This window comes from Carcharodon carcharias, chromosome 11 (genome assembly GCF_017639515.1).
Source record: "Carcharodon carcharias isolate sCarCar2 chromosome 11, sCarCar2.pri, whole genome shotgun sequence".
Classification (NCBI taxonomy): domain Eukaryota; kingdom Metazoa; phylum Chordata; class Chondrichthyes; order Lamniformes; family Lamnidae; genus Carcharodon; species Carcharodon carcharias.
The window spans coordinates 137844015-137856975 of NC_054477.1; positions in this window are offsets into that span (position 1 = coordinate 137844015).

Consider the following 12961-nt stretch of genomic DNA (forward strand, 5'->3'; position numbering starts at 1 on the left):
TTCCAGGTAATTCTGTTTTTGTTTTGGATTTCCAGCATCCGCAGTTTTTTGTTTTTATAATCCTAGGGAGTACTGCTTTACTTTTGTTGGAAGCCCCGGGGGCCAGTGGTAACAGGGTTGGACAGTGGTGATTGCAACTGGGACTCCAGACTCCACCTTCCTGCTGGCATTTACATGTGACCGTTGGGGAAAGGATGCCCACTGGTGGTCCCAACAGTGAGGAAGGAAAGGAAATTGTAATCATGAGGGGGGGTAGCAATACAGACCTCACTGCTTAATTTTGTCTTGCTTCCTGCCTCTATCCTGCCTGATTTCAGGTGGGATCACAGAGGAAAGTTGAGTCAAAAGGGTCAAAGCTGGGATCTTCTTATTCTTTGTAATTCATTCACTCACTTGCAAAAGCCGTTGGACCTTCTGAGAATGTCAGTTTATCTAGTTTAAGAGGAAAATAGGAAAATTAAGGACTTGCTCTTTATTAGTTACCACTCTACTCTAGCAGAGGCAATTGATGCCTTCTGGGTCCGCACTGAGTCTGGTAAATGAGGGAGTTTTAAGGGTTAATTTATATCTAAAGTCATTTGTTTTCTTTATTAACTAATAATTAGCTGAGGTGGATTGGGAAAATACATAAAAAGGTATGACGGTACATGGACAATGGGTAATCTTTAAATAATTATTACATAGTTTACAACAACAATACCCTCCTTTAAGGCACAAAAAGCCAAAAAGAAAATTCAGTCAGCTGTGGCTAACAAAGGAAGCTAAAGATAGTATAAGATTAGAAGAAAAGGCCTTTAAGTTTCCAGAAATAGCAGTGAATCTGAGGATTGGGAGGATTTTAGAACACACCAAAAGAGGACAAAGGAACTGATAAAGAAAGGGAGAATAGAATATGAATGTAAACTAGCAAAAAACATAAACATGAATTGTAAAACCTTCTATAGGCATGTGAAAACAAAAAGTTTGACTATAATAAATGTGGGTCCATTACAGGCACAGTCAGGAGAATTTATAATTGAGAATAGAGAAACTAAACGATTACTTTGTGCCTGCCTTCATTGAGGAAGATACAAGGAATTTCTGAGAATTAGAGATTCAAGAGACTAGGGAGAATGAGGAATTGAAGGAAACTAGTATTAGTAAGAAGGGACCTGATATTCTACATCTCAGGGTGTTGAAAGAGGTTGTTATAGATGTAGTGGATGCATTGGTGATCATCCAAAATTCTATAGACTCTGGAAAGGTTCCTGCAGATTTGAAGGTAGAAAATATCACCCCAATATTTAAGAAGGGAGGAAGAGAGAGCACAGGTAACTACAGATCTGTTTGTCTTACATCAGTAGTAGGGAAAATGTAGAATCGATTTTAAAGGATCTGGTAAGTGGACATAAAAACAAAAAACTGCGGATGCTGGAAATCCAAAACAAAAACAAAAACGGAATTACCTGGACAAACTCAGCAGGTCTGGCAGCATCGGCGGAGAAGAAAAGAGTTGACGTTTCGAGTCCTCATGACCCTTCAACAGAACTGATCTTTCTTTACAAGGAGAGGGAAATATAAGCTGGTTTAAGCTTGGGGAGGTGGGGGGGGCGGTGGGGAGGGAGAAGTGGACGGGGGTTGGGTGTTAGGATAGGAATAGATCATCAAAAGATGTCACAGACAAAAGAACAAAAGAACCCAGAGGTGTTGAAGTTGGTGATATTATCTAAACGAATGTGCTAATTAAGAATGGATGGTAGGGCACTCAAGGTATAGCTCTAGTGGGGTGGGGGAGCATAAAAGATTTAAAAATAATGGAAATAGGTGAGAAAAGAAAAATCTAAATAAATTATTGGAAAAAAAAACAAAAAAAAACAAAAGGAAGGGGAAAGAAACAGAAAGGGGGTGAGGATGGAGGAGGGAGCTCAAGACCTAAAGTTGTTGAATTCAATATTCAGTCCGGAAGGCTGTAAAGTGCCTAGTCGGAAGATGAGGTGCTGTTCCTCCAGTTTGCGTTGGGCTTCACTGGAACAATGCAGCAGGCCAAGGACAGACATGTGGGCAAGAGAGCAGGGTGGAGTGTTTAAATGGCAAGGGACAGGGAGGTTTGGGTCATTTTTGCGGACAGACTGCAGCTGTTCTGCAAAGCGGTCGCCCTGTTTACATTTGGTCTCTCCAATGTCGAGGAGACCGCATTGGGAACAAAGAATACAGTAGACTAAGTTGGGGGAAATGCAAGTGAAATGCTGCTTCACTTGAAAGGAGTGTTTGGGCCCTTGGACGGTGAGGAGAGAGGAAGTGAAGGGGCAGGTGTTACATCTTTTGCGTGGGCATGGGGAGGTGCCATAGGTGGGGGTTGAGGAGTAGGGGGTGATGGAGGAGTGGATCAGGGTGTCCCGAAGGGAACGATCCCTACGGAATGCCACCGGGGGGGGGTGAAGAAAAGATGTGGCATCATGCTGGAGTTGGCGGAAATGGCGGAGGATGATCCTTTGAATGTGGAGGCTGATGGGGTGATAAGTGAGGACAAGGGGGACCCTATCATGTTTCTGGGAGGGAGGAGAAGGCGTGAGGGTGGATGCGCGGGAGATGGGCCGGATACGGTTGAGGGCCCTGTCAACATCCGTGGGTGGCAAACCTCGGTTAAGGAAGAAGGAGGACATGTCAGAGGAACTGTTTTTGAAGGTAGCATCATCGGAACAGATGCGACGGAGGCGAAGGAACTGAGAGAATGGGATGGAGTCCTTACAGGAAGCGGGGTGTGAGGAGCTGTAGTCGAGGTAGCTGTGGGAGTCGGTAGGCTTGTAATGGATATTGGTGGACAGTCTATCACCAGAGATTGAGACAGAGAGGTCAAGGAAGGGAAGGGAAGTGTCAGAGATGGACCACGTGAAAATGATGAAGGGGTGGAGATTGGAAGCAAAATTAATAAATTTTTCCAAGTCCCGACTAGAGCATGAAGCAGCACCGAAGTAATCATCGATGTACCGGAGAAAGAGTTGTGGAAGGGGGCCTGAGTAGGACTGGAACAAGGGATGTTCCACATACCCCATAAAGAGAAAGGCATAGCTGGGGCCCATGCGGGTACAAATAGCCACACCTTTTATTTGGAGGAAGTGAGAGGAGTTGAAGGAGAAATTGTTCAGTGTGAGAACAAGTTCAGCCAGACGGAGGAGAGTACTGGTGGATGGGGATTGTTCGGGCCTCAGTTCAAGGAAGAGGCTAAGGGCCCTCAGACCATCCTGGTGGGGGATGGAGGTGTAGAGGGATTGGACGTCCACGGTGAAGAGGAAGCGGTTGGGGCCAGGGAACTGGAAATTGTTGATGTGACGTAAGATGTCAGAGGAATCACGGATGTAGGTGGGAAGGGACTGGACAAGGGGAAAGAAAAGGTAGTCAAGATAACGAGAAATGAGTTCCGTGGGGCAGGAGCAAGCTGACACGATCGGTCTACCGGGACAGTCCTGTTTGTGGATTTTGGGTAGGAGGTAGAAGCGGGCCGTCCGAGGTTAGGTGACTATCAGGTTGGAAGCTGTGGGAGGAAGATCCCCAGAGGAGATGAGGTCAGTGACAGTCCTGGAAACAATGGCCTGATGTTCAGTGGTGGGGTCATGGTCCAGGGAGAGGTAGGAGGAAGTGTCTGCGAGTTGACGCTCAGCCTCCGCGAGGTAGAGGTCAGTGCGCCAGACAACAACAGCACCACCCTTGTCAGCGGGTTTGATGACAATGTCAGGGTTGGACCTGAGAGAACGGAGTGCAGTAAGTTCTGACATCAGCGCGCGGCATCGCGATATTTAGGTGGGCGGGCACTATGAAGCGTGATGCGCGTCCGCAATTAATTAAAGGGTTTGTTATGGCCCTTAACTCGGCAACCGATGTCGATTTTGAGGCGCCTATGCGATCTTCGGTTCGGCGCACAGGCACAACGGGCAATCGGGTAAGTGATTTTTTTTTTAAACTCATCCACGGGCGGGATATGTGGTTGTTAATGTTTTATCTGAAATATTTATTGCAGAAAGTGTTTTAAACTTGCCTGTGTGATTGTTAGCAGTTCAGATCGATTTCCAACAGCTTTTTCTGTACTTTGAAGCTTCAGCTCACCAGTCTGCAGACAGTAATCTTTATCGGGCCTCCGTTTAGCCTGGATATGGGTTCTGACATCTCCACTGGTGGCAGCTCCTATGAGGAGGAAGGGAGGGATAGAATAAAGAGGAGGCCAGGACTGGACAATCAGCCTCCAGGGGAGCCACCTTTGGGAGGCCAGGCACAGGTACAAGGGGCGCAGGGTCAAGAGGTTTTCCAAGGTGGAAGGAGCCGCAGAAGACGCCACTATCCTGCTGCCAAGGTATACAGGCGGAGAAGCAGCTACCTCAATATGGCTGAAGTGCAGTGCCGAAGGAGGCTCCGACTGTCAAGGGGGACAGTCAACTATATCTGTCAGATGATTGGCCCTGAGATCTCCCCTAACTGTGAGGGTGGACACCCCATGCCAGCGGCTCTGAAGGTCACAGCTGCCCTCCACTTCTATGCATCTGGCTCCTTCCAGGGCTTGGTGGGTTACCTTTGTGGTGTCTCCCAATCAGCTGTCCACACTTGTGTCAAGCAGGTTACAGACGCTCTGTTCAGACGGGCATTGAGATTCATCCACTTCTGATGTGACCAGGCAAGTCAGGAACAGTGAGCCAGAGGCTTCATGACCATTGCTGGCTTCCCCCACGTTCAGGGTACAATAGACTGTACACATGTGGCCATCAAGGCACCAGCAGGTGAGCCCGGTGCCTTCATCAACAGCAAGGGCTTCCACTCCATGAACGTGCAGATACTGTGTGATCACAGGATGCAGATTGTACAAGTCTGTGCCAGGTACCCAGGCAGCTCCCATGACGCCTACATCCTCAGACACTCCCAGATGCCGGGGCTCTTCAATGCTCCGGGTCGGCTAGATGGATGGCTGGTGGGTGACAAGGGCTATCCCCTCAGAAGGTGGCTCATGACGCCTCTCCACCATCCAAGAGCTGAAGCTGAGGAGCGTTACAATAGGAGCCACGGCTCCACAAGGGCTGTGGTGGAGAGAACCATCTGTCTTCTCAAGATGCGCTTCTGTTGCCTTGAATAGTCAGGGGGCGCACTCCAGTACCCCCAAGATCGCATCTCTCTGATAGTGGTAGTCTGCTGCACTGTGCACAATCTTGCGCTGGAAAGGGGGGATGCAGTTGACGATGAAGACCTTGACGCCATGAATGATGCAGCACATGATGAATCCAGCAGTGGCTCAGAGGATGAGGAAGCGCAGGGTGATGATGAGGGGCAGCACGCCGACCCGCTATTACATCAAGGAGGCAGGGACATCCGGGACATTTAATCCAACGACCCTTCAGCTAACTCCACACACATGGATCTGCAGGACCAGCATTGCCTGGCGCTTCCACATGTGGCACTTAGGTGCTACATCTTCCACCTTATCAGCTGCAACTAAGGGCTTAGTACAGTATCATCAATGTCCACTGAAACACTCATGATATGTCTGTGAAACATACAAATGCAGCTCAAAAAAAACACCCTCAGCCATAGTCAGAAATGTGAACTTTATTGCCACCAAAATAAACAACAAACGTCGCTCTGACGCAGATAATGAAACATTCCCTAATCTACGGCCAACACAAAGTCACCAGTTACAAACCCATGAAGTACCTCACATGCCTTATGCTTACGTTTGCGGGTGCTACGTCATGGTACCGATCCATCGCTTCGGAATGGCTTGTGAGACAGCCTGCTAACTCTGCTGTCCTGTTGGCCTCAATGACCTTGGTGGGCGTCCTCTGGCCGGTGGAGCCTGTGCTGGCCCCGCCTGGGAAGGATTGGCCAGTTCCAGAACTGATACCTCCCCAGTTGTCGCAGCCTCAACGGATGCAACAGTCATTGGCCGAGGGGCGGAGGAGCGGCTGCCCTCATCCGGAGCGCCCGGAGAGGATCTCGCAGCGATGACATGAGGTCACATTGGACCTCCCTGCTCGCTGCAGATGCATGGGCACTGAGCTGGGACACTTGGTGCCCAGAACATCTCCCACATTGTCAATGACCACCTGTGGCCATTAGCACTGTGAGGGCCTGCAGGTCAGAGTGTAACCCAATCAGATGATTCTCAATCTGTTGGACGGCCCTCTCCATGAGTGTCGCCATTCTCTCAATGGAGGAAGCCTGAATCTCTGTCCTGAGGTTCATGCCATTACTGACACTCTGCCTGGATTCCTCCACCACAGAGCCCAAGTGAAGCACGCCTTCATGCAAACCTGCCAGATGCTCCCACGCACCTGGCCGCTTGTCCTGCAGCTGCTGCATGGCTGACATCTCCGGAGGCACATCATCACTGCCCGACTCAGCATGTGCCTGGTCCCCTGCAGTTCTCTGGCTGCTGGCACCATCGGCATTCTCTGTCTGTGCCATCTCCTCCAGCGATTATGAAGTGCCATCCCCACTGTGACCTGGGACACTAGCCGAAGTCATAATCCCCACCGATGTGGTAGTCGCTGCTCTAGTGCCTGGCTCGCTGAAATGATGTGAAGCAAGTTACAAGTAATGCCCCACAGGTGTGGAGGGGGGCTCTGGACTTGTTCCTGGCGGCCATGCGGTGGTGATGCTGAAATTAACAACAAGGACAGTGCATCAGTTAGCATTCAGTCAGTAACACCTTTCATCCCTATCCCCCCTGCCAGGCTCATAATGCAATAAACCTTCAAGAACTTAAGGAGACGAACATTGTTGGGGTGGTAAATAATCAATAGGAGGCCAAACATCATACGCAGATACAGACAGGCTGGTCAGATGGCCTAAGGAATGCCACATGGAATGTTATGTGGATAATTGTGCAGTTAAGCACTTGAGCAAGACAAACAAGGTCCGGGAATACATAAGTAATGGTAGGACCGTGGGAAGTCACGACGATTACAGGGATCTTGCTGGGCAGACCTGTTAAGGTAGCAGAACAGGAACATAAGGTGTTTAACAAGGTCAAAGCCAGACTTACCTTAATTAGCTGAGGAATAGAATGTAGGAAAAGGGAGGTCATGCTGCAAGTGCAGAAAACACTGTCGAGGCCACATCTACACTTCTGTGTTCAGCTGTGACCTGCGCTTCATGGGAGGGATGGCATTGGAGTGGGGAGAGTGCAGAGGTTCCTGACCTGGATGCATGCTGGCCTGGAGAGTTGAAGTTATGAGGAAACATTGCATACACTTGCAACATTTGCAATGGAGCACAGGAGATTGACAGGTCACATTATTGGCCTTCATACCGTTATGAGGGGCATGGAATGGGTGGACAGAAGGCAGCATTTCCCCTTGGTGCAGGGATGACTAATGTGGTGGCATTTATTTAAGTTGAGTGCCATGAAGTTGACAGATGAGGCACTGAGGACCTTTTGGATAGAGTAATGTGGGACACACTGGCTGAAAGGGTGGTAGAGGCACAAACCCTCCTAAGATGCAATAAGTCTTTGGCTGGGCAGCAGCGACACCATGGCATGTTAGGCCATGGGGACAGTGGTCACAATGGGATAAGGCAACTTTGGAGGGTGCTAGAGATGTGCATCCTCAAGGGGCCAAGGGACCTTTATGTATGACCCACACATCTGACTGCATCAGTCTGTGAATGTGTAGTGTTGCTGCATTAACGATTGCAGCAACCATCAGTGCTTTGGATGGTGGGGAGACAGAGTGGATGGGACTGTGGCCCTCAAATACCTGGCCGCTGCATTCCAGTCTCGCCAACACCTGCTGACCTGGCAGCTTGCCTCCTCCCCAGCTCCATGGGCTGCTCCTCATATGTGGCAGCACGGCGTGCCCACCACCAGTCCGCAAACGCTCCCAGCTATTGTGCTCTGTTTTTGCATGAGAAGAAAAGAGTAGAGCATTTATTGGGGCTGATCGTTCATGTACTCAGCACGCGCACACCACACCCAACCACAGTGGCTCATCTGAGGCCTCCAGCGGCTCCTGTCCACACTACTGGTGATCAGTCCCCCGAAAATAGTATGGCTGGTCCCAAACCCCTCCCCCAACGGCCACCTTGATCACATTCGGCGTCCATCACTTTGAATAACACACGGGTCTTAGCGCCCATGACAAGGAGGCGCAACTAGGTGCGGCGCCGAGGCCAGCAGATGGCTCTTGGTCACGATACCTTGAAGCTGCCCTTCCACCATCTCATCACCATCAATAAGACATGTGTTGGAGTTCTGAGTATGAGTCTAGCTGCTTCCCCTGCAGGTTGCCCCCAGACTACCCAAATGCAACAAACACCAACGTATGCTGCAGGGAGAACCCATCTTCTCCTCAACCACTAAGGCTGGTGTAAGCATGATCAGTAGCCGTTTGCCCACCCAGCGTGCGCCAAATGCCCAATGCAATAATGACACTAAGACGTGGTGGGGGGTGGGGTGCTCAAAGGCTAAGGCTACCTGCAGGGTAAAATGGCCAAGGAAGATATGGTACTCCATGAGACGCTGTGGGCCATCAGCAGATTTGCACTCAAACACAACCTGTTCCAGTGAACGTTCCAGTGAAGCTCAACGCAAATGGGAGGAACAGCACCTCATCTTCCAACTAGGTACTTTACAGCCTTCCAGACTGAATATTGAGTTCAACAACTTTAGATCATGAACTCTCTCCTCCATCCCCACCCCCTTTCCAATCTCCCTTTTTCCAATAATTTATATATATTTTTCTTTTCCCACCTATTGCCATTATTTTTAAATGTATTTCCATCCACTGTTTTATCTCTACCTTTTAACCTATTTCGATCCCTTCCCCCCACCCCACCCCCACTAGGGTTATCTGTCCCTTGCTCGTCCTGCTTTCTACCCTTAATGTCACCTATTAGCACATTGCTTAGCTAATATCGCCACCGTCAACACCTCTTTGTCCTTTTGTCTATGACATCTTTTGGCAATCGCCACCCATCACTAGCCCTCTATCCAGCTCTACCTGTCCCACCACCACCACCCCCCCACCCCACCCCTTAAACCAGCTTATATTTCACCTCTTTTCTATTTTTCCTTAGTTCTGGTGAAGAGTCATACGGACTCGAAACATTAACTATGCTCCTCTCCACAGATGCTGTCAGATCTGCTGAGTTTTTCCAGGTATTTTTGTTTTTGTTTTGGATTTCCAGCATCTGCAGTATTTTGCTTTTAACAACCTGTAACCTCATGGCTCGGCATATCCCCCACTCTACCATTACCATCAACCCTGGTTCAAAGAAGAGTGCAGTAGGGCATGCCAGGAGCAGCACTACGCATACTTAAAAATGAGGTGTTAACCTGGTGAAGCTATAACACAGGACTACTTGTGTGCCAAACAATGAGTGATAGACAGAGCTAAGCAATCCCACAACCAACAGATCAGACCTAAGCTCTGCAGTCCTGCCATATCCAGCCGTGAATGGTGGACAATTAAACAACTCACTGGAGGAGGAGGCTCTACAAATATCCCCATCCTCAGTGATGGAAGAGTCTAGTACAGTAGTGCAAAAGATAAGGCATTTGCTACAATCTTCAGCCAAAGGTGCCAAGTGGGTGATCTATCTTGGCTTACTCTGGAGGTCCCCAGCATCACAGAGGCCAGCCTTCAGTCAATTCAATTCATTCTACGTGATATCAAGAAAAATATGAAGGCACTGGATACTGCAAAGTCTATGGGCCCTTACAATATTTGTGCAATAATACTGAAGACTTGTGCTGCAGAACTTGCTGTGCCCCTAGCCAAGCTATTCCAGTGCAGCTACATCACTGGCATATACCTGGCTATATGGAACATTGCCCAGGTGTGTCCTGAACACAAATAGCAGGACAAATCCAACCCAGGAAATTAACGCCCCATTAGTCTACTCTCATTCATCAGTAAAGTGATGGGAGGGGTCATCAACAGTGCTATCAATCAGCACTTGCTTAGCAATAACCTGCTCACTGATGCTCAATTTGGCTTCCGCCAGGGCCACTCAGCTCCTGACCTCATTACAGCCTTGGTTCAAACATGGACAAAAGAGCTGAACTACCAAGATGAGGTGAGAGTGACTGCTCTTGACATCAAGGCAGCATTTGACTGAGTGTGGCATCAAAGAGCCCTAGCAATACTGGAGTCAATGGGAATCAGGGGGAAAACTCGGCAGTGGTTGGAGTCATAATGAGCAAAAAGAAAGATGGTTGTGGTTGTTGGAGGGCAGTCATCTCAGCTCCAGGACATCACTGCAGGAGTTCTTCAGGGTAGTGTCTCGGCCCAACCATCTTCAGCTGCTTCATCAATGACCATTCATCCATCATAAGATCAGAAGTAGGAATGTTGGCACAATGTTCAGCACCAATTGCGACTCCTCAGATATTGAATCATTCTATGTTCAAATGCAGCAAGACTTGGACAATATCCAGGCTTAGGCTGACAAGTGGTGAGCAACATTCGCACCACAAAATTCCATAATAACAGACCCGCCTGCCCCTACTCCATCACAATTTTACCAACTGAGAGGAAGGCCCACCCATCAGTGGGCCATTTGAGGCTATTAAGTGGGCTGCAGGAGACACACAGGCCACGTGACCAGCTCAGCAGGTTTTCTCCTGAATGAGAGAATAGTCATATTGAGAGTACATTGGCTTCATACACTTCAGACTTCATCACGGTCACTTAGAGTTAGCAAAATGTCATGTGAATGCCCAACAATCAGTCTGGTGGCCAGGCATTACTCATTTTCAAGAAGAAATAATTTATAACTGTCTTACATGTGCAGCAAACAGCCAAGAGCAAAAAGAGCCACTATCACCTTTTAATTTTCTATTCAAGGCCATGGGGTTGCCTGGAAATGGACTTATTTGATCTTAAGGGGAAAACATTCCTTATTTTTATTGATTACTACTCAAGGTGGATTGAATTAAACAGATTGCACAACATCACAGCGAAAGCAGTCATTCAATCATTGAAGAGAATTTATGCAACAAATGGCATTCTGGACATTGTAATGTCAGGCAATGGACCACAATTTGCTAATGAGTTATTCCAAAATTTTGCAAAGGAATATTGATTTGTTCTAATAACCGTTTCACCTTGGTATCCTTAAGCTTATGGAGAAGCTGAGTGGGGTGTATGAACCATCAAAGACTTGCAGCAGAATGAAGACCTAAATCTAACTCTTCTGAGTTACTGACCCTCACCTCTACAGAATATTTTTCATTGTCTGAATCATTGATGGGAAGGAGATTGAGAACACAGCTTCCACCTCTGACACAGAAACTTAAATCCACTATCAATACGAGCGAGTGCGAGAGGGTAATATAATGTGAGGAAGAACAGAGAAGCAACCAGGCTCGAACACAGACACAGAGCATGTGAGTCCCCAGTGCCGAGGCCTGGGAGAGAGTATGAGAAAGAGACAACCAGAGAGAAGGCACAATTGCCGAAAGAGCTCCAGAGCTGAGATCATACAGGATTGAGACAGACCAGGATACCATAAGGAGAAACTACAGTGCCTTAATATCCTTGGAAAGGAAGCCAACAGGAACTTGGGCTTAGTACTCAGATCCTGAAGAGAGAGAAGAAGAAAAAAGATAAAGCTCTCCAACCACTCAGGAGAAGAACACTTACACTGACCAAAGGGAGAGTATGGAATGTCCTCATACTCAGAAATAGTTCAGAACAAGATCAGGGAGATTGGTCAAGGCACCTCAGAAGCTAACCCTGTGAAGTCTGAGGCTTTGCGGGGGTGGTATATGAGCATGAAAATATGATGGAGATAAATACTGGGGAGGTGTGAGGGATGTAGAGTGAAGGGTTAACATCAGAAGCACATGATGCTGATGTAATGATGATGTAACATCACATGATTGAGTAACAGAGATCTGGAGGGAGGAGAAGTTCTAATTTCACGCAGACTTCCCAATTTGTGCATTGTAGCTGTAAATGAAGAGAAATGGTTTTAAAAAATTACAGCCTGGAGCAGCTTACTTTATGAGAATAAATAGGCCCCAAAGAACCCTGTCTAGACCCTGAACACACAACAAAACATCCCCTCCCCTGACGTTTTACCCAAGAGATGGGGGAGGGGTGTGGGGACCACAGCACCCCCTTTGAATCCTTTTAGTACTTGGGAATAGGGGTTAAATAGGAGTTAATTGACTCTGTGTACTCTGAATTCCAACAGAATGGAGGCCCAAAGGCTAGACATTTGGGATTTTTAAAGTTCAGTCGTAATTGAATTGACAGTGATCAAAGAATGGCTTACCTTCCACTAATAGGACAAGAATATCAAGGCCACATGAGATGGTAATGTCAAGGTGATGGCCAGGAATATGGGTTGGGGAGTTTACATAGAGGGAGAGGAGGATAAGAGAGCAGTGAGCTCACGGAAGAGAAAGAGAATGATGAGTTGAGGTGAAGGACAAGAGGTTGCTTGGTACAGAGGCCAAAGGAAGAAAGTAGTGAAGATATCTCAATGAGAAAATTGGTGCAGTACTTGGGTGGGCTGTAGAAAGAAAAAAATAGATCAATGAGAAGTGAGAGGGGTGGAACAGGGTGAGATGCTCAAACAAGGAGAAAGTAAGGGGAACAGATCAAGATGTGATCTGCTGATAAGGGCTACACCAAAGCCTTGATATGAAATGGTGGAAAGTGTGACCAGTCAGGGAAACTTCATTTCGGGATAAGGTGTCATCAACCCTCAGCCAGGTTTTCATCCAGGACATGATGCTGATATAATCATCCACAATAAGCTCATAGATGGCAAAACCCTTGTTTTTCGAGTGAACAGACATTCTGGGAGGAGGTGCAGAGAAGGGTGGTGAGCTGATCCATCAGCAGTTTGGTGGGGAGGGGTTTGCCCCAATTAATCCCCAGGGGGGCCATGCTTGGTGTAGGATGGGTATTTTGAGCATACCTGTTGTATCAACAAGAAAGAGCTACACTTAACTGCAAGTGTCTGGCTGAACAACAACAGTGGTAGA